General features: G+C 35.6%; 1 long non-coding RNA gene across 1 annotated transcript in view; it reads left to right on the top strand.

The window, feature by feature from the left end:
- The first annotated feature begins 37 nt into the window (after nt 1-37).
- LOC130542685 (uncharacterized) overlaps nt 38-21,708 on the top strand; it is a 57,785-nt gene continuing 36,114 nt past the window's right edge. Inside the window, exons 1-3 of the long non-coding RNA XR_008957398.1 lie at nt 38-154; nt 5,848-5,982; nt 15,685-15,754. This is a non-coding gene — a long non-coding RNA (uncharacterized LOC130542685). The remainder of the gene's footprint in view (nt 155-5,847; nt 5,983-15,684; nt 15,755-21,708) is intronic.

Here is a 21,708-nt window from a genome sequence, read left to right as displayed (position 1 = left end):
GGAGCCTCTGATTGCCCAGGTCCAGCTCAAGAGTCAACTGGCGGTCACTTATTTTCAACAACCTTCCCCAACAGAAGCACTGGGTTAGCAGCATTCTGCTGTGCAGCCACCCAAGAGGATGCTGGAGTAGCTGTTCACAGCAGCTGTCATACTGGTGAGTCTTCACTAACAAGCCCCCAAAGAAGAAGCTGTTCATAGGGAATTGCCATGTGCTGTTGCCCGGTGGGTGCTGTTGGAACCGTGTGCTGTAGAAGCCACACATGCTGCAGGAGTCTGGTACTGCAGAAGTTGTGCGGAATACTCTCCAGGAGCCTGTTTAGAGGAGCACATCAGAACCGGGAAAAGAAACCCTCCCCTCCAGTGTGTCATCAGCACCGCTTACTGAAAAAGCTTAATATGATACAGCCTGCAAAGAAGACATATATACAGGTGCTGTGGGTGGAATTGTGCTTTCCCAAATTCATCTTTTGACAATTTAACCCCTAGTCCCTTGGAATTGATTGTATTTGAAGATAGAGTCTTTAAGCAAGTCTTTAAGGTTAAATGAGGTCATTAGGGTGGGCCCTAACCCACCATTTCTGGTGTTCTTATGAGAAGAGGAGGTTAGGATAAAGGCACGTGCAAAAGGAAGATGTGAAGGCAAAAGGAGACAATGACCACCTACAAGCCAAGGAGAGAGGCCTCAGAATGAAACCAGCTCTGCTGACACTTGATTTCAGACTTCTAGCCTCCAGAATTATGAGAAAATAATTTTCTATTGTTTAAGCAACCCAGTTTGTGGTATTTGTTATGGCAGCCCTAGCAAACTAATACACAAGGCCTATTTCTGTTACTGAATAGCAGGCAGTGAAGACCGAATGTGTAGCTGAGACATTACAAATTGATAACTTACACATAAGGTTTATAAGCTTAGAAAGTTTAAAACATTCTCTGAACCTATTTTCTTATCTTAAAGATGGAATCCTTGCCAAAATTGAAAGCTTTTTTTCACTCTTAAGAGTTACTTCCATTTTCTCCCTCTCAGTCACCTAGAGTACTTTCTTATTCATAGAATTTCAGGTAGACCCCAACCTTTGGAATCAGGAAAACTTGTTCATTTTGGCACTGATTGGCTCTGTGACCTCAGCTAAGTACTTAACTCTGTGAACCTCACTTTCTTTCTACAGAAAATAAAGGTTATAAAACTTACCGCATCATGGTGTTGTAAGGATGAAATGAGAGAATATATAGCTCTAAAACACTCAGCTCTGTGCTTGGTGCACAATTAGTGCTGGTTAAATTGCAGGCTATTGTTATCTTTGTCACTCTGATGTCGAACAGAATGACTCTTAATAATCTGTGAAACGTGTATTTGTTGCTGAACAAACTGAACTGAATAGATTTTCAGTGGGAGAACTGTAGACATAGCAACGGACAGTGTATGTGCATGTTGCGGGGGGGCAGTATGTTTAGATAGAGTAAGTATCTACCTAGTACCTTGAAGATCATAAAAATGTCTGTGATTACCTGTAGTGAGTTAGGTGTGGATGGCTGGCCACACAGGAACACATTGCATCCTAGTGTTACAGGGGATAATAGATCTCACTGAATACACGGGAAAGAAAACAACAAAAAACCCCAAACAAAGAGCAAACCTCCTGAAACAAAGCAGAAATTATTTAAATATGTCACCCCCAAAGAGTGAAAATTCAGAGAAAATAGTTATTTTAAATCTCTGAGAAAGGAACTAGACCAAAAAAATGGGAAACCCATCAAGCCTTAACTTTTTTTCAGAGTGTCCCTAATTAAATTATGACAGCAAAATCCAACAGGTACAAAACAAATCTAATTTTAATAGTTATCAACCTCTTAGCTTTTGTTTTGGGACAACTTTAATAAGGGCTCCCCCACTGTTTCATATTTAGAATCTTTCTCTTATTAAGATAACACGGCAGGAATCAATAAGTTTATTTTAAGTCTTACATCTAAAACAAGGTCATGCAAGGTCTTATGTCTTCAATAAACTGATTGTTTCAAGCTGAACTTGTGTATTAGTGCTGAGGCGTGAACAAACATAGGACTTTTCAACACCAGCGCAGGAAAAGAAACACACAATTAGATGTTGAGATTTCTAATGCTAAGTGAACAGAACTGATATTTTTAAAATAAAAATGTGGCTGCTAATTTTTGCTTTCAAGGTATAGACAGTCACACACATAATTACAAGATTTACTGCTTAATATCCTCTTAACCACTGAAAGTGATTCTGTTTATGTTAGGAAAAAGAAGCCAAGTAGAAAGGTCATTATGTTGTGTCTGCAGTTCTCACTCCTAATATGTGAGTCTCATTTATAAGTAGAGGAAAAAATCAATAACCCTTTTAAGTTGCCTTGGATTCCAAGTGGAAAATGCTTTAACCCACTGCACTGTGGTGACTTAGAGCCACTGTGAGATATTATGCAATGTTTTTCACCAAGGATCCCAGCTCACTTCAATAGCTCTTAATTGCATTGTTGAGTCTGTCTTGGCTGGTGAAGCAAGTGAATGCTGTCACTGCTTCCTGAAAGTTTAACTCTTTTATTCATCAGTTGTTCTTTATCATCTTCTTGAAAGTTACTTTTGCTTTTATAGAAGTTACCTGGAAGATTAAAGTCGTTACAGAAACACAGTTCCAGCAGCCCAGGAATGAAAACCTTCAGGATCTTAATTTAATTATGCCCAACTAATATTGGCTAAGCACCAACTGTGTGTAAGGTCTTACATATGAGGTGGAACAGCTGACAAGAAATGAGTAAGACAGTTCCTGTTTCCAACAAGCTTTAATTAACAATGGAGAATGAGTTAAGAATATAAATATCTACAATTCGAAGTTCTATATAAATGCCATATGAGAAGAGGAAAAAGCTTTGTCTGTAGTTCAAAGGTTCAGAGGAGCTCTGTCCTACACACATCAAGTTACAGGGAAGTAAAGGCTTTAGGAACCTTGAAGGATAGATGAAAATTCGAAAAGAAGCAGCAGGGAGATTACCATGTAGGGGCAAGACAATTGATAAGTAAAAGTGAAGGCAGAATAAAGACCAGACCTTTCCCAAGTTATAGCCCAGGTAATAGAAACTGATGAATTTGGAAAATAGGTGGAGTCTAGGTTGTGAAGGATTTTAAATATGCTGCTTTCTTAAGAAAATTACTAACATGATCCAGGCAAAAGGCCAGAAGGAAGATTGCTCTGGTAGTAGAGGAAGACTACTCTGGTCAATAAGTATTGGAAAGGGAGAACAAGACAGTAAAAATAGATTAGATTAGATATCAGATGCTTTTGAAGTCTATAATATGTTGATTAATTAAAGTATAACTAGTCTCCGGGACAAGTTCTGAATTTATGCCCCCAAAACATGAGTTCTAATGCCACCTTCCACGAAATGTGTGAGTTTAGTAAGAGTGAGGAAATACCTGCATACATATGTACCAACTACATGCCAGACACTGTTCTGGATACTCTCTATGTTTCATCTGTAATATCCACAGCAATTATTTAGATAGGCATCAATAACTTCATTGTACAGATAAGGAACTAAGGCAGAGAGTGCAGGTAACTTGCCAAATGTCAGAGAATGGTTAAATAGTAGGGTTGAGATTGAGCCAAGTATTTCTGACTAAACCCAGTGCTCATCCAACTCTAGGCTTAACTCTACATCTCTTTGCATATTTCTCAATATCTTAGCTTCTTTATTAATAAATTAGGGTACCTGTATGTTGCATATCAAGGAATAACCCCACAAAATTCCTAAGTATGAATATGTGAATGATCTTCTGGGCAGGTATAGTATAAGCACACTTAAAATACTTCATTAATGTAACATATTTTATATACCTTACTTTAATCTCTGTTGGTGAAAGATTAGGTGACCCTGAGTTGATTTGCCTCCCCATTTGTTTGTTTTCCATATGCTTTGACAGACAGGAGAAGGAGGTAAGGGTGAGTGTTTCCAGGTAGTTCTAGTAGAAAATTTGATGCACACTATGGAGCAATGTGTTAAATATATACACACCAATAAAAATGTATTTTTTAAATGTAGTGTTCACAAAAAAAATTAAAAGAATACTATGTACAACAAAATATAATTTATATAAATTAAAAATATGTGTGTACAAGAAAGGAGCATTTTGAAGGAACACATACCAACAAAACCATGTTAAACCCATTAGAATGTTTGCCTGTGGTAGAGGGGAAAGGGCCTGGGCTATAGGACTATAATGGAATGATAAATACAGCAAGTGTGGGTTTGTGTGGGCCAATGCTGATAATGTACCATGAAATGAGTGCTATGATTAGTCAACCTTCTGCACCAGAGTCCTTTCAAAATTAGTAGAAGAATGGACTTCTGATGAACTTTCAAAGAGAGGGGAATCTAAACTTGAGTCAAAGAAATTATCCTGCATCAAAAAGTGGGAAGTATTTTAAAAGGTAGTCTCTGATGACACAGGGTTAAATAAGAAACAGCAGCATGGAGATTAAGAATGTAAAGCTATTTCTGGGCAGTCTCCACAGACACTTACTTTTTTCTGAACAATCTGCTTTCTAAGTTTGACTTCACTCCTTGGAAGCAGTGGGGTTCAGGAAGAGAGCAGGGACTTTGGAATCAAGAATTGTTGGATTTAAATTGCAGAGTTCGTAACTTCTTCTTAAAGACCAAATCATGCTACTCAATCTCTTAAAATTTGAGCATATCCATACATAAAATAGCCACTTTACTGTGTTGATGTGAGAAATAAATGAGTAAAATACTTAACTGTCTAGCACAGGGCTAGGTTCAAGGTAAGTTCAAGGTTCAAGGTAGTTCCTATATGCTTCATCTTTCCCAGACATTGCTACTTATGGCATTCATTCACAAAATCCTGAATGAGACACTACTGTGGTTTATGCACTGGATATACAAAAATGGAAGAGACATAACTATGCTTTCAACATATTTGTAGTCTACTAGTGGAAAAAACAGAGTTAAACCAAAAATTATATTACAGGTTGAGAAATACAATGATGAAGGCATATATGGGTGGTAGAGGGACAGACAGAAAGGGACTAAGAATCAGATAACATTTCTTGGAAGAGAAGATAACTCAAGTGCTATGAAGTAGATTTAGTAAGAGATAGTAAGGATGCAAAATTCCAGAAGAAACCTTTTGTGTGAAGAAAATCTCTAAACTCTAGTTCATGGCCATTTCAGTTCATTAGAACTGGTAAATGAGTATTTTAGTTGGTCTTCCATTATAAGATTTTATTTTCTAGTAAATTAATTTGTAGTTCCTGAATACTTAACTGTGTGATAAAATTGCCTACCAGACTCCTCAAACTGACCCATTTCTCACTTTTCCTTTGTATGTTACTTATTTCACTATGCTTTGCTAAGAAACTCAGTGGGACAGTTGGAGCTAATCTTGTTTTTCATAACTTTAAGACCTTTTTTTAGAGACTTGAAAACCCTGGGAACTATTTTTCTAAACTCTGATTTAATCCATATATATTTGCTCAGTGTTTGTGTTTCATGCTTCTTTTTGTTAAGTGAATATTATTTTAAATGTACACTTATACATTTGTGTATATTTACACACACACACAGACACACAGGCGCGCGCATGGTTGCGTGCATCTTTTTCCTTAAAAGGAGACAATAAGAAAGGCTGTGTTAGCAGAGGGCGCTATAAACCCAATATGTGATAGTGATGTCAAAAATTTTTCCTTTACAACTTCTACTGAAATGGCAAGACTTTCCTGAAACAACATTTAGTGTTTGTTTTTAAAACAAACCCATGGGTTTACTTTGTAAAAACTCCTGAATGTTTTTTTTATTCACCCCATATCCTTTTCAGGGTTGCTCCATGCCAAAGGAAATATGATTAAGGCAGCTCAGGAAGAGTTTTGGTCGGCAGTAAAATACAATGGATATATCTTGTTGGGAATTCAAAAAGAAGGATGGGAAAATCTGCATGGACATCCTTGGGGGAGTAAGTTATAACTCATAAACTCTTGTCAAATGATAACCCAGACTTTTAAAAATATGTTTACCCTCAGATTGATAACAGTAACTTAAATTTAGCTCCAAAGCTTCTGTTAAAAAAAATACTAAGTCCTAAAATTTTTATAAAGCCTAGTGGCAATACTAAAGCTGATATTGACAAAATACTTAAATAGATCTATTCCGTGTGTGGTCACTTTTGTGGTTTAGATAGTTTAAGATGTAGTTTACTCTGGAAATTTTTCTTTCCTTGCCTTAAATATTGACTGAGTTTGAAATAAAAGATGTTTGTGATGAAACCTATGAGAAAGGAGTTCTATTGAAAGTTGCCCCTCCATCCCCAGACTGAAGAATACATCAGGGTTTAGAACTTGCTTTGATGTCAGTAGAAATGCCACATTCTGCAGAGAGAGATGTGGGCATAAAGTGAACATGGTTAGGAGAGGAGAGCTTCTGAAGTTTTAAGGTGTACAAAAGACATAGAATAAATATCTTCTCCAAAATATATTCAAAACCTAGTTATTCACATTGATTCACATATTTCACCTTCTCTTTGGAAACCTAACAACTAGTAGTTCTGAATTTCCCTATATGTTCAACGTGAATGTATAGAGTGCCACATCCAGGTTGCGTTCTGCAGATATCTGTTTCAATAGCTCAATTGATATGAACCAGTCAATTGTATTAACTGAGTGAAATACAATAAAAAAGGCAGTTAATGGAGAAGTGGAACAGATTAATTTGAAAAGTCTCTGTTGCAGTTTGAATATATTCTTGTCTCCTAAAACTAGGTTTGTAAGAGAAAGCAGTTGCTATTTTCAAGTTTTTGTGGCTTTGCAAGAAAATAAATATTAATGATATTGGCTACCTCAAGTAAAGAACATTAAGAATACCTCTCTCTGTGTATGTGTATTTGTTTCAGGCAAACTGTAAAGTTCACACATTCTCTGTAATGTCTGGATGACCTTGTTAATGCCTGGCAATATTTCAAAGAATGTTGGGTGACATGCTTTTACCTTGTTTTGTAAGTGCCTTCTTCATGTGCGCCAAAGTTCAACTTTGGTCTCGGTGACTGGCCACAAATATTTCATCAGCCTTGGGTTCAACTTCAGTATTTGTGAGACCAAATAGTAAATGCTTAATACCATGTCATTTTTGCATCGCCAATTAATTTGCTTACAGAGGTTATCATCACATTCAATTAATTTCAGGAACATAAGCAGGTATATCATTTGAATTTATTTTTGAAATCTGAATATGCATTTTAGATGGATAGAACATTCTACATATCAGTTGGAGTAGAAAATACCCTTAAATGTTTTCTGTTGAAAATCCATTAATCATTGAAAAGTATAGCTATTATTTCAAAGTTAAAATACATCACTAATTGATGATGCTTGAAGTGATTGAGAAGTTCAAGTAAGTAAAGTAAGGGAAGAGCATTTATAGCATTAAACTACTTTAATAATATTTTTGATTTGAAACTGCTTACAATTAGGACATTAATTAGGACATGACTTTTTGAAGAAAAAGTTCTTAATTTTTCACATCTTGTGAAAATGAATTAAAAACAGAATATCCAACCAAAACATAGTTGGTTCTCGCTAATTAAACCTCAAAACAATAGATTCTAAACAAATAGTTTAAGAAGCTAATTCCTTCTAGATCTGAATATATGGAGGCTAAGCATTCAATCAAGAGTTTGAATTCAACAGCAGAATGAAATAATGACTAATTCCTTGCTTCTCCTTTACTCATTGCTTAGGCATTTCTGAGTCTTTCACAGTTTACATTGCACTGAGTGTGGTTGAAAATATATTTTCAGAATGGAAAAGCTTTATAGACAGTGTCATGAATTTTGACACTGATGGTATAGCAAGTATGAAGATTTATGTGTGTTTTCATACTCATTAATTATATGTTCACAGAATAATTGTTACCTACCATAATATAACCAGACCTTAAGCCAAAGACAAGCTGTATAACATACTAGGGGTACAGATGGTCCCCAACTTACTGTGGTTCAACTTACGATATTTTGACTTTATAGTGATGCAAAAGCAATATGCATTCAATAGAAATTGTACTTTGAGTTTTAAATTTTAATGTTTTCCAAGCTAGCAATACATAGGATGACTCTGTCATGATGCTGGCTCCCAGTCAGCCACATGATCATGAGGGTAAACAACAATCTAAATTCATACAACTATTCTGTTTTTCGCTTTCAGTACAGTATTCAATAAAATACATGAGATGTCAAATAGTTTATCATAAAATAGGCTTTGTGTTAGATGATTTTGCCTGTCTATAGGCTGTTGTAAATGTTCTGAGCACATTAAGTAGTCTAGGCTAAGCTCTGATGTTCAGAAGATAAGTTTATTAAATACATTTTCAACTTACGATGTTTTCAACTTACAATAGGTTTATCAGGTTTACCCAGCTTACAGTAGGTTTAACCCCATTGTAAGTTGAGAAAGATCTTTCTCAATGACTTTTCAGATGTTCTTTACCTATTACAAATATGTGCCAACAAATTGGATAACCTAGAAGAAATGGATAAATTCCTAGAAACATACAGTTTTGTTAGACTGAATCATGAAGAAAGAGAAAATCTGAACAGACCAATTAGTAGTGGAAGATGGAATCAGTAATCAAAACCTCTCAACCAACAAAAGTCCAGGACCAGGCAGTTTCACTGGTGAATTCTACCAAGCATTTGAAGAAGAATTAATACCAATCCTTCTCAAACTCTTCCAAAAAGTAGAAGAGAGAACACTTCCAAACTTATTTTACAAGGCCAGCATTACCCTGATACCAAACCCAGACAAGGATACCAGAATAAAAGGGAATTGCAGGTCAATATTCCTGATGAACATAGATGCAAAAATTTTCAACAAAATATTAGCAAACTGAATTAAAAAATACATTAAAAGGATCACACACCATAAGCAAGTGATTTTTATCCCAGGGATGCAAGATAGTTAAATATCTGCATATCAATCAATGTGGTACACCACATTAACAAAATGAAGGATAAAAATTATATGATCACTTCAATAGTTGCAGAAAAAACGGTTGACAACATCCATTTGTGATAAAAACTTTCAACCAAGTGGGTATGGAGGGAATGTACCTCAATATAATAAAGGCCACTTGTGACAAGCTCACAGCTAACATCATACTCTGTGGTGAAAAGCTAAAAGCTTTTCTTTTAAAATAAAAAACAAAGTAAGAATGCCCACTCTCACCACTTTTAATTAATATAGAATTGGAAGTCTTAGTCACAGCAATTAGGAAAGAAAAATAATTAAAATCATTTAAATTGGAAAAGAAATAAATTTTTGACTATATGAGATGACATATTATATATAGAAAACCCTAAATATTCTGCCCAAAAAATGTTACAACCAATAAATAATTCAGTAAAGTTGCAGATACAAAATCAGTACACAGAAATATGTTGCATTTCTATACACTAATAATGAACTATCAGGAAATAAATGAAAAAAATTCCATTTACAATTACATCAAAAAATACCTAGGAATAAATTTATTTATTTAATTATTTTTAAAGATTTTATTTATTTATCTGACAGAGAGAAACAGCCAGCGAGAGAGGGAACACAGGCAGAGGGAGTGGGAGAGGAAAGAGCAGGCTCCCAGCGGAGGAGCCTGATATGGGGCTCAATCCCAGGACTCTGGGATCATGCCCTGAGCCGAAGGCAGATGTTTAATGACTGAGCCACCCAGGTGCCCCTAGGAATAAATTTAACCAAGGACGTGAAAGACCTTACACTGAAACTGTTAAGATGTTGATGAAAGAAATTAAGTAAGACATAAATAAATGGAAAGATATTTCATACTCATGTATTGGAAGAATCACTTGTTAAAATCTCCCTTCTACTCAAAGCAACTTACAGATTCAGTGCAATACCTATCAAAATTCCAATGATATTTTTTATAGAAATAGAACAAACAATCCGAAAATTTGTATGGACCCACAAAAGGCCCCAATAGCCAAATCAATCGTGAGAAAGAACAAGACTGGAGGCACGACACGCCTTGATTTCATACTCTATTACAAAAGGATATTGATCAAAACAAGATGGCATTGTCATAAAAATAGACATATAGGTCAATGGAACAGACCTATATGGTAAATTATATTTACCAGAAGTAACACACTATATGTTTATTTCATTTATAACGAAGTAGGCAAGAATATGCAATGGGGAAAGGACAGTCTCTTCAATAAGTGATGTTGGAAAAACTGGGTAGTCACATGCAAAAGAATGAAACTGGACTATCTTATACTATTTGTGAAAATTAACTAAAAATGGATTAAAGATTTGAATGTAATACCTGAAACTATAAAACTCCTGGAAGAAAACACAACTGACAAACTCCTTGACATCTGTCTTGTTGATGGGTTTTTGGATCTGACTAAAAAGCAAAGGTAGCAAAAGCAAAAATAAATAAGTGAAACCATATCAAACTAAAAAGCTTCTGCATAGTAAGGAAAACCATCAACAAAATAAAAAGGTGACCTACAAATGGGAGAAAATATTTGCAAATCATGTATCTGATAATGAATATCCAAAGTACATAAAGTACTCCTATAACGCACCTGCAAAAAAAAAATCTGATTAAGAAATGGGCAGAGGATCTGAATAGATATTTTCCCAAAGAAGACATACAAATAGCCAGCAGGTGCATGAAAAGATGCTCAGTATCTCTAAACATCAGGGACATGCAAATCTAAACTACAATGAGCTATCACCTCATACCTGTTAGAATGGCTATTATCAAAAAAATAAGAGATAACAAATGCTGGTAAGGATGTAGAGTAAAGGGAACCCTCGTGCACTGTTGGTGTGAATATAAATTGGTGCAGCCACTGAGGAAAGCAGTTTGGAAGTTCCTCAAAAAATTAAAAAAAGAATTATCATATGATCCAGGAATTCCACTTCTGGGCATTTATCTGAAGAAAATGAAAACACTAACTTGAAAAGAATGTGTGCATCCCCATGTTTATTGCAGCATTATTTATAATAGCCAAGATATAGAAACAACCTAAGGGTCCATTGATGAATGAATGGGTGAAGAAAAGGTGGTATATGTTTGTAAGATAGAATATTACTCAGTCATAAAAAAGAATGAAATCTTGCCATTTGCAGCAACACGAGTGGATGTTGAGGGCATCATGCTGAGTGAAATAGGTCAGACAAAGACAATATCATTTGGTATCACTTATATATGAAAAAAAAAGTAGGCTCATAGATAGTGAAAGCAGATTGGTGGTCGCGAGAGGTGGGAGATGGGGATTGGGTGAAATGGGTGAAGGGAATCAGAAGGCACAAACTTTCTGTTTAAAATAAATGTCATGGGGGGGGGCGTATGGGTGGCTCAGTCATTAAGCGTCTGCCTTCGGCTCAGGGCGTGATCCCAGCGTAATGGGATCGAGCCCCACATCAGCTTCCTCCGCTGGGAGCCTGCTTCTTCCTCTCCCACTCCCCCTGCTTGTGTTCCCTCTCTCGCTGGCTGTTTCTCTCTCTGTCAGATAAATAAATAAAATCTTTAAAAAAAAATAAATGTCATGGGGGTAGAATATATAGCACTGTGACTATAGTTAATAAACTATTGCATATTTGAAAGTTGCTAAGGGAGCAGATCTTAAAAGTTCCCATCACAAGAAAAAGAAAAAATTCTGTAATTATATATGGTGATAAATGTTGGCTAGACTTACTGTGTGATCATTTCACAATATATACAATATCAAATAATTATGTTGTAACCCTGAAAAGAATACATGGTTGTATGTGAATTATATCTCAGTGAATTTTTTTTTAAAATCCTGCTTGAATGAAAAAAAACTTACACTATACATTGCAGTTAAGATTATCAACATAGCAACGCATAACTAATAGTTGTTCAGAGTTCAATGGCTATAACTTGCTTGTGAAGTGACAGAACTGTCAGTGTTTCTTACATGTTACCTGCAGTAAGGATCCACTTATTAGTCCTTTGAGGACTGATGCAAAAATTGGTGTATAGGTAAGGAAAGCAGAGCTACAGAGAGAAATTCTAAGATGATTTTGTTACCTTGAAATCCAGTTACACTGTTCCAGGCCACATTTCCAGATCCAAGATTTAAGAGCAGGACTTTCTCAAGGATCTTAGGAGGCTGCATGTTCATTTAAAAAGCATTAGAAATAAAAATGTGAGATCCAGAATTTTTTTTGAAATTTTCTTTTTTAACAGCTTTATTGAGATTCAATTCATTTATCATGTCATTCACCCACTTAAAGTGTACACTTCAGTGGCTTCCAGTTTAGTAGCTGAATTGTGCAACAATTGCCACAGTCGATTTTAGATCATTTTCATTACCCCAGCAAGAAACCCTGCACCCCTTAGCTGTCATTCTCCAACCCTCCAACCTTGCCCCTGGATCCAGGCAACCCCTAATCTAGTCTTGGTCTTTATAGATTTGCCACTCTGGACATTTCATATGAATAGAGTCATATAATAAGTGGCCTTTTATAACTGACTTCATTTTAGCATAATGTTTTCAAGGTTTGTTTATGTTGAAGCATGAATCAATACTTCATTTTTTAAAAATAAGAAATAATATTCCATTGTATGGGTATAACACATTTTGTTTATCCATTATCAGTTGGAAGATATTTAGTCATTTCCACTCTTGGTCCATTATGCTTAATGATGCTATGAATATTTGTTTACAAGTTTTTGTGTGGACATATTTTCATTTTTCTTGGGTTTATACCTAGAAGCAGAATTGCTGGTCATATGGGAATTCTTCATTAATGTTTTGAGAAGCTGCCAAAATGTTTTCTGAAGTGGCTGCCATTTTGTTTCCACCAGCAATGTAGGAGAATTCTGATTTCCTCACATCTTACAAGTATTCACTGTCTGTCCTTTTTTATTTTAGCCATCCTTGTAGATGTAAAGTGGCGGCTCATTGTGGTTTTTATTTACATTTCAATAGTGATAAATGATGTTGAGCATCTTTTGATGTGTTTATTGGGTATTTGTATTCATTCTTGGGAGAATTATCTACCCAGATCCTTTGCCCATTATTCTAATTAGGTCATTTGTCTCAATATTATTGAATTGCAAGTGTTTTTTCCATATTCTGGGTACAAGTTCCTTAGCATACATATGATTTACAAATATTTTCTCACATTTCGTGGAGTGTCTTTTACTTTATTGATGATGTCTTTGACATCAATAATATTGTATTATAATTATCAAACTTCCTAAGAGACTCAATCTTAATTATTCCAACCACTAAAAAGAGATGATAATTATGTGAGGTGATAGAGGTGCTAATTATCACTGCAATGGCAGTCATACTACAATATATAAATGCAACAAATAAACATGTTGTACAACTTTAATTTACACAATGTTCTATATCAAATATATTTCAATAAATAATAAATTTAAAAATTAAGAAAATTAAAAGATGTTTTTTGAGGCACATGCATTTTTAATTTTGATGTTGCTTATACTTCTGATGTCATATATAAGAAACTGTTGCATAATAGAAGGTAACAAAGATTTATTTCTATGTTCTTTTCTTAGAGTTTTATGGTTTTATCTCTTATATTATGTATAATCCATATTGAATTTATTTTTGTGTGTGGTGTGAGATATTCTAACTTTTCTATGTGGATACCCAGTTATCCCAGCATCAGTAATTGAAAATATCCTTTCGTCATTAAATCATTGTGGTACCTATGTCAAAAATCAGTTGACAACAAATGTAAATTGTTAAACCTAACAAAATGGGTTTATTTCTGGATTCTTAATCCTATTCCTTTTATATATTTTATGTATATTATGTATCTTGTATATATATTGATATAGGAAAAACCTTAGGGTTCAAAGCTGATGGCCAAGAATTCTTGAGATGTCTTCAGTACAAAAAGGTAGCTTTATTAAAGCAAGGGGACAGGACCAGTGGGCAGAAAGAGCTGCACTGGGATCTTGAGGAGTGGCCCATTATATACTTTCAAGTTGGGAGGGGGTTAGGGATAACATAAGTCTCTAAGGAATTTTGGAAGCAAGGTTACCGAGACCTTAAGGGGGCTAGCTATTGTTGGGAAAAGGTCAGTTATTACTGTCTAATAAATCCTTAGTCATGAAACCCTTCAGATATATATCTGTGGGTCAAATGCTTGGGGGATGATTGCCAACACGTAACTAGGGGGGTAAAGGTAAAGGAAGTTTCCAAAGGAATTTTTATATGTTAAAGTGGACTTACAGGGTCCTGGGGGTTGGGCTAAGATTGCCTTTTGCCCTCAGCAAAGTATTAACATCGAGGCAGGTGAGTCTCTAGAGGAATGTCACTGTGCCTATTTCAAGGACTTCTCAATAAGCTGTAAATAGTAGGGAATTTAATAATTTTTCTTCTGCTTTTATTTCCCACATTATATATATTATAGATACACACACACACACATATATATATATTATATATTTATGCCCATACCACACTGTGTTGCTTATTGTAATTTTGTAGTAACTTCAAACCAGAAGGAATGAGTGCTCCAACTTTTTTTTTTTTTTAAGGTTGTTTTACCTATTCTTTGAGGACTGTTGCATTTCCATCTGAATTTGAGGATTAGCCTTTCAGTTTCTGTAAAAAAGCAATTGGGATTTTGATAGGTATTGTGTTGAATATGTAGATCAGTTTGAGGAATATGGTCGTCTTAACACTATCAAATCTTCCAATTTATGAACATGATGTCTTCCCATTTATTTAGATCTTTTACTTCAACAGTATGTTATGGTTTTCAGTGTACAAGTCTTGCACTTCTTTAGTAAAAGTTATTCCTAAGTACTTTGTTCTTTTTGATGCTATTGTTAATGGAATTGTTTTCTTAATTTCATGTCTTGAGTATTCATTGCTAGTGTATTAGGAATGCAATTGCTGTTTGTATATTGATCCTGAAACTTATCTGAACTCATTTATTAGTTCTACCAGCATTCCTGTGTGTGTATGTGTGTGTGTGTGGGTGCGCGTGCATGTTTGTAAATTCCTTAGGATTTTCTTTTTTTTTCATACAAGGTCATATCATCAGTAAATAGAGATAGTTTTACTTCTTTCCTTTCAATTTGAATATCTTTTTATTAGTTTTAATTACCTAATTTCCTGTATTTTTCTTTCATGGTTTTTGGTCAGTTGTTTGCCCTGAATTGGTATGCTGCTTCAGGCAGCTGTGATGTTACATAATTGCCCAAACTTTCCTTCCCTTTCTCTCTTTCTCTTTCTCTTTCTCTTTCTCTTTCTCTTTCTCTTTCTCTTTCTCCTTCTCCTTCTCTTTCTCCTTCTCTTTCTCCTTCTCTTTCTCTCTTTCTCTTTCTCTCTTTCTCTTTCTTTCTTTCTTTCTTTCTTTCTTTCTTTCTTTCTTTCTTTCTTTCTTTCTTCTTTCTTTCTGGTTTTTTGTTTTGTTTTGTTTTTAAAGAAATGCTCTGGAGAAAGTGCTTTTCACACTGAGGGGGCTCTTAGTCCAGTCAAATGAAGAGAAGGCATGTGAATGGGACTTTTCAGGAAATTACTTGATAGGTCAAACACTGACAGTTCTCTGATGATGCAGCTTTGGGGGAGACTCCACACTCATTCTGCACCTACCCCATTGAGTGTTAATCTGCTGTTTTTTCACAGCTACCATGTTTGAGAGGCTTGCTGCTTTCTAAGGTTATCATGGAACTGGGGAAAGGAGACTGGGAGTAGGGTAAGTGAAAGTGCCACAGAACTCACCACTGTTCTTACCAAGATTCAGCTTTTTTTCTTGATAAATGCTCTTTGTATTATTGTAAGCATTTGGTGAATTTCTAGATTTCTGAAAAAGTTGATTTTGACAATTCATCCAGTGTTTTTATTGCTTATTTAAAGGAATCAGATTTTGAAGTTCTTTACTCTGCCATTACAGAGTTGCTTGTCTTTGAGGGCTGTTATTTTAAACCTGCTTCTGAAAATAATCAGAAGGCATCCTCAGTATTGCAGAAAGCTTTACTTTGTGGGATCGCTTCAGTGACATTGCATCACCACGATCAATCAAATGCTTGAGTCCAGAAACGAAAAATAAGTGCTTGTTATTTCATATGAAAAGAAAGTAATGCTGAATAACCTGGGTGACTTCATCATCAGCAGTAACATATATAGTAACAGAGTGAGCCAAAAACTGTCTTGTTTTTTCAGTGACCTCGGTTGAAAGTGAACATATGTTCAGCTTCATAATGCACATTACTGTGCCTACAGGAGCAATCTAACTCTTCAGTATGTCGAAAAATAATTGTTCTTGCATGTCAGAATTCAGAACTGTGACTAGTAAAATTTTAGTAATAAAATTATAATATCTGATTTTAATAAAATTTCTGATTTTTTTTTTTTTTTTTTTTTTTACTCTGGAGGTTTATCCTATGTTGTTATTTGACTTTGGCTTTATCTTCAATCAAATATTGACTTTATTGCTTGCTCAGTAGGCATTTTTCCAAGTTATTTTTCATTATATTATACCTTAACTTTCTAAGAATAACTACCAAATAGTATAACCCAGTAATTGGTGTTCTATAGATTTTACAGATTTAGGTACTTGTTTTATATAATGGCTAAGACAATGGAAAGTATTCCCATGTGACAACATGCACCTTGTGAGAAGAGCTATATGGAAGGGTAGAAAGTAAAGGTTGTCTGCAATGTTTCCTAGCATGTGTTTTCCAAACTTGTAAGCCCTTAGGATAATTAAGAGGAACACTAAGGAGGTAAAAGAGAGATTGGGTTTCAAGACAGAGCAATGGCAGTATCTGGCATAAACTTTTAAAATAATTTTAAAATTTCAGAAGAATCCTAAGAACAGTGCAGAGAACTTTGGTACAACCTTGTGAAGGTCAACTTTACGTGTCAAATTGACTGGGTTAAGGAATGCCCAGATAGCTGATAAACCATATTTCTGGGTATGTCTGTGAGGTTATTTCTGGAAGAGATTAGCATTTGAATCAACGGACTGAGTATAGAGATCTGCCTTCACTAACATGGTATCTATCATCCAAGCTGGTGAGTGCCTGAAAAGAACAAAAAAGTGGAAGAAGGGTAAACTTCACTCTCTCTCTTGTGGAGCTGGTACATCCGTTTACTCCCACTTTGGACATCAGAATTTCTAGTTCTTGGGACTTTGAACCAGGACCGAGAGCTATATTATCAGTTCCTCTGGTTCTTGGACCTTCTTTTTTTTTTTTCTTCAAGACTTTATTTAAATTCCAGTTAGTTAACATACAGTATAATATTAGTTTCAAGTATAGAATTTAGTCTTGGGCCTTCAGACTTGGACTGAATTATTCCACTGGTTTTCTTGGTGCTCCAGTTTCCAGATGGCATATCTCTGCCTCCATAATCATGTGAGCCAATTTCCATAATAAATCTCCTCTTATGTATCTACTTATATCTTATTGGTTCTTTTTCTCCAAAGAATCCTAACATAAACCTTCACCTGTATTCTGCAATTTTTAGCGCTTTCCATTTCCTTCTCTGTCTCTTTCTGTCTTGAGCCATTTGTGAATAAGTTGCAGATACAATGACCTGGATTCCCAAAATTTTCAGTGTTTCCTAAGAACAAGGGCACTGTCCTTCATAATTCTGGTGTGCCCAATAAAATAGGAAATTAACATGAATAAAATACTATCATCTAATCCCACACGTACAGATTTTACCAGTTTTTCTGATAATGCCCTTAATAGAGTAAAATAATTTCTTTTTTCATTTCTTTTCTGGTCCATAAACCCATCAAGATTACACATTGCATTTAGAGGTCATGTGTCTTTAGACTTTCAATCTTTCTTTATCTTTCATGGCCCTGCCTTTTTTTTTTTTTTTAAGATGTATGCATTCTATGTTGCTTTCTTAAAATTTGTTTCTAACTGTGGATTTTGGGAATACCACAAAAGTAATATAGTGTTCTTCCTAGTCTGTCTTATTGGAAGGCATACAGTTTGTCCTAAAGTTGGTAAGGTTAATTTTTACTACTTGTTTAAAATTGTGTCTGCCAGATTTCCTAAGGTTAATAAATGTCTTGTACTTATAAATAAATAAAAAAATATTTTCTGGGAAGATACTTTGAGACTATGTAAATATCCTGTTTTGCATCAAACATCGATTGACTAATTTTAGTATCCATTGATCATTCTTTCCTGAATCGCTTATTGTGATGATGATCGTGGAATGGTGATTTTCTAATTTCACTATGCCTTCTGTATTTGTTAGTTGGGATTCTTCTATAAGGTAGAGATTTCTCTTCCATTTTTAATTTTCAGTGGGCTACAATAAATTATTATCATTATTTATTTTGATATTAATTTTTTCCCAGGGTTAGTCAGTGGGGCAACCTTAAGGTCAACTCTTCTATTCTTTTGAAATGTTCCTGTCAATCTTTGGGAAAGCTCCCTTTTTTTCTGTCATACCAGAATGTTTTAGGTTAATCTTATATTTTCCTAGCTGAAGCCCTGGAAACTTTTTTTCATAGTTTTTTAATTAGAGAATGGATTTAGAAACCCCAGTCTGGGAACCAAGCGTGTGTTCATTACATACAGGGTGACACAGAAATGCACATATATACGTATCTGTATCTATTTCTATGTAAAAACCATATGTTCACATGGGAACCTCAGATTTGTTCTAGGCTTTGTCCCCTTTATAATTTGTACCTTCTTTATCCAACAGTAGAACCCCAACACCTGTTATTCTGAATAGATTTACTTATTTGTTCAGTTTTGGTTGTCTTTAACTAGTCCTGCAATGCTCTGGACTCTCCTTAGCGAACACGCCAATTATGCTAAGTAAATATTCCTCTCCAGCTCAAAAGCCAGTGACTCATGCCATAGCACAGCTGAGTTTCCACAGGAAAGGAGAAGGTAAGGAGCTAGCTAGAGCGTTTTGAAGAGGATTTTTCTCAGACTCATACTATTATGGCATTAATGAAGTGAGAAAAAGAAAACTGACTGTGTGGTGGTTAAAGTACCAAAGACAGCCTTTCAAAGTGACTGGGTCCCAATCAAGGCATGGGAGTTAAAGAGAATTGATGGTCCTGAAGCAGCCATGTAGTCAGGAATAAGAGCTTGTCTATGAAGGGAAATGATTGGTTCACCTCCTGTAATGCCTTGGTGCTGAATCAAGGTATCAGAACTATAGAATGACCTTAAGGATGGGAGAAACGCTGAGTATCTGAAGGGAAAGGGACTTGGATCAGAAATAACATTGAGTTGCAGAAAATAAAGTACTATTTTTTGAGCACTCACGTTGAGAATTGAGACTTATAGCTGCTGCATATGGAAAGGATATAAGATAACCATGCAAATATAAAAGAAGGGAATTAAATATTAATATGTAACTTGCAATGCTCTTAAAAATCATATGACTAGATTTTCTATGACAAACTACAGAGTTAATGAAATTATTACATACTTGTCATTGCTTGGTGAAACTGGAAGATTTTTTTTTTAAGATTTATTTATTTATTTATTAGAGAAAGCCAGCAAGAGAGGGAACACAAGCAGGGGGAGTGGGAGAGGAAGAAGCAGGCTCCTAGTGGAGGAGCCTGATGTGGGGCTCGATCCTGGAACGCCAGGATCACGCCCTGAGCCGAAGGCAGATGCTTAACGACTGTGCCACCCAGGCGCCCCTGGAAGATTATTTTTTAACTCAACTTCCTTCAGAAATTTTTATATATAATTTCAAAGCATCCACTTTTTAGGATACTTTTCAAATTTTGTGAAAAATTTAAGAAATTCCATTATGATAAATTTAAATGATAGTTTTTTTTTTTTTTTTTTTGCAATGACCTACACGTTCAGAAGTCTTTCTTTGCCCTTTGTAAATCATAATCCTAGACCAAGTTCCCAGGTGGAAACCACCATCATTTGACATCACCTTGATAAATGCTCTATATTATGCACATCTCCTCTGCCTCTGTCAACATCAGGAACAGGCACTGGACTGTAGAATCTATTTTTGTCAAACAAGCTTCTCATTTGCTTTGCTTGTCACAGCAGGCTATCTTGGACTTCTTTTTGCTGACTCTGCCTTTTCCTTCTTGTTCTGCATAATGTACACACAATATGTCCCAGACATTTTAGCAGTAACAGAATTTGAATCACAAAACAATATGAAAAAGTATGTTCATATCCTATTGCTTTGACCTAACCTTGCAGATTTGTTCCCTGCTGTTCTAAGTATCCACCTTGCTTCCTACAACCTGCTTTCTTTGCTCATGTACTTCTCTCCCTAGCGCTGAAATTTTGATTGTCAGAGCCTCCACTGTTCTTTTTTAGGCCCTCTTTAAACCTGATTTTCTGAGAAGATATTCCAGATCCTTTCCATGTAAATTATTACTATTTTTTCCTTTTGTGGTTCTTTCATCACAATTTGTACCACTTGTGTAGCACTTACCTCATTCTTTGGATTATAATTACTTGGGTAAATACAGCTACGGGGAGGCAAATTCTAAAGCTTCAGAGGAAAATCAGGTATGATTTCATGACATAAGACTTTGAAAAGGAGGACTGATTTTTGTGTACTTTCCCCAATGGCTTTGATGAAGAGGAATTGTCCAGAAAGGACCTAAAGAAACAAACATGATAGCATGAATTCAAGAGTGCAGAACAAGAGTCAGAAAACTTTTCTACTAATTCTTGTTGGGAGAGAATTCTCCATGGGTGTCTCATTTATGCACGTCTTGTAAGCAGAGGCATTTAGTTTTTTGAGACTGTCTTTTTCAGGAGGTATGGATAGTGAAACAGCCTTGCAAGATAGAGAAAGCATTGTTTCTGTTGAGCAGAGGACAGTTTTCTTTGTTGTCGAGTATAATAAAGATAATGCATCTCTCCAAAGGGCAAAGGTGGAGCAGGCTTTCTTGTAGCCCATTATAAAGAATTGGAAATTCCTAAAATCGATTTCTCAGCTGTGACTGAATCAAGTATGGGTGATTCATCCTGAAGTAAAATTCATCTCTAGCTGTGAACCTGTAACCAGTGAAACCATATTATATTCTTACAAAACACAAACATGTGACAGGCATAGGATAGACATTCCCATTCCAAAACGGGGAAATTAGAAAGAAGAATCCAGTCACAGGTCTCAAGCAAGCCCAAAACCTAGCAGGGGAAATTCCTTTACTTTTTAAGCCTTGAGACAATCCTCTTTTGTTCAGTGCTCTGTCCTCCAGGCCCACAGGGGTGGTGGTCTCATCTTCTGGGTCCACTGGCATGGCGGTATTGCCCCCTCAGCTCTGGGCAACAGTCCTGCCCTCCTGAAACCAAGGGAGAGACCACTTTGTCCTGTGGGCCTATATCTTCTGCATCCATGGTGGTAGTGGCACCTTCCTGATCTCTGCATCACCTTCTGGGTCATTCTTCCCTTTTCTTTAAGGATAATGTATGTTCACAGCCAGATAGCTCCGTTGTCCTATCCTTTCTGTTCTGACAGTTTTCCTTCATTTCATTCCCTCTCTATTCTTTAGTTCAAGCTGGTGGTATTTCTACTGGTATAACCCCATGTCTATTCTTTTCTTCTGCTGAGATAGCCTATTGAATACAGCCATATATGAGTCATATATGATTCACAAACATGACTCACACATGTAAGTCACACCCATTATCTCTTTACCAAATGACTGTTCAGTCACACCTTTGGTGTTCT

Source organism: Ursus arctos, unplaced genomic scaffold, assembly GCF_023065955.2.
Source record: "Ursus arctos isolate Adak ecotype North America unplaced genomic scaffold, UrsArc2.0 scaffold_4, whole genome shotgun sequence".
Lineage (NCBI taxonomy): Eukaryota > Metazoa > Chordata > Mammalia > Carnivora > Ursidae > Ursus > Ursus arctos.
This window is presented reverse-complemented; position numbering and strand designations above follow the sequence as displayed.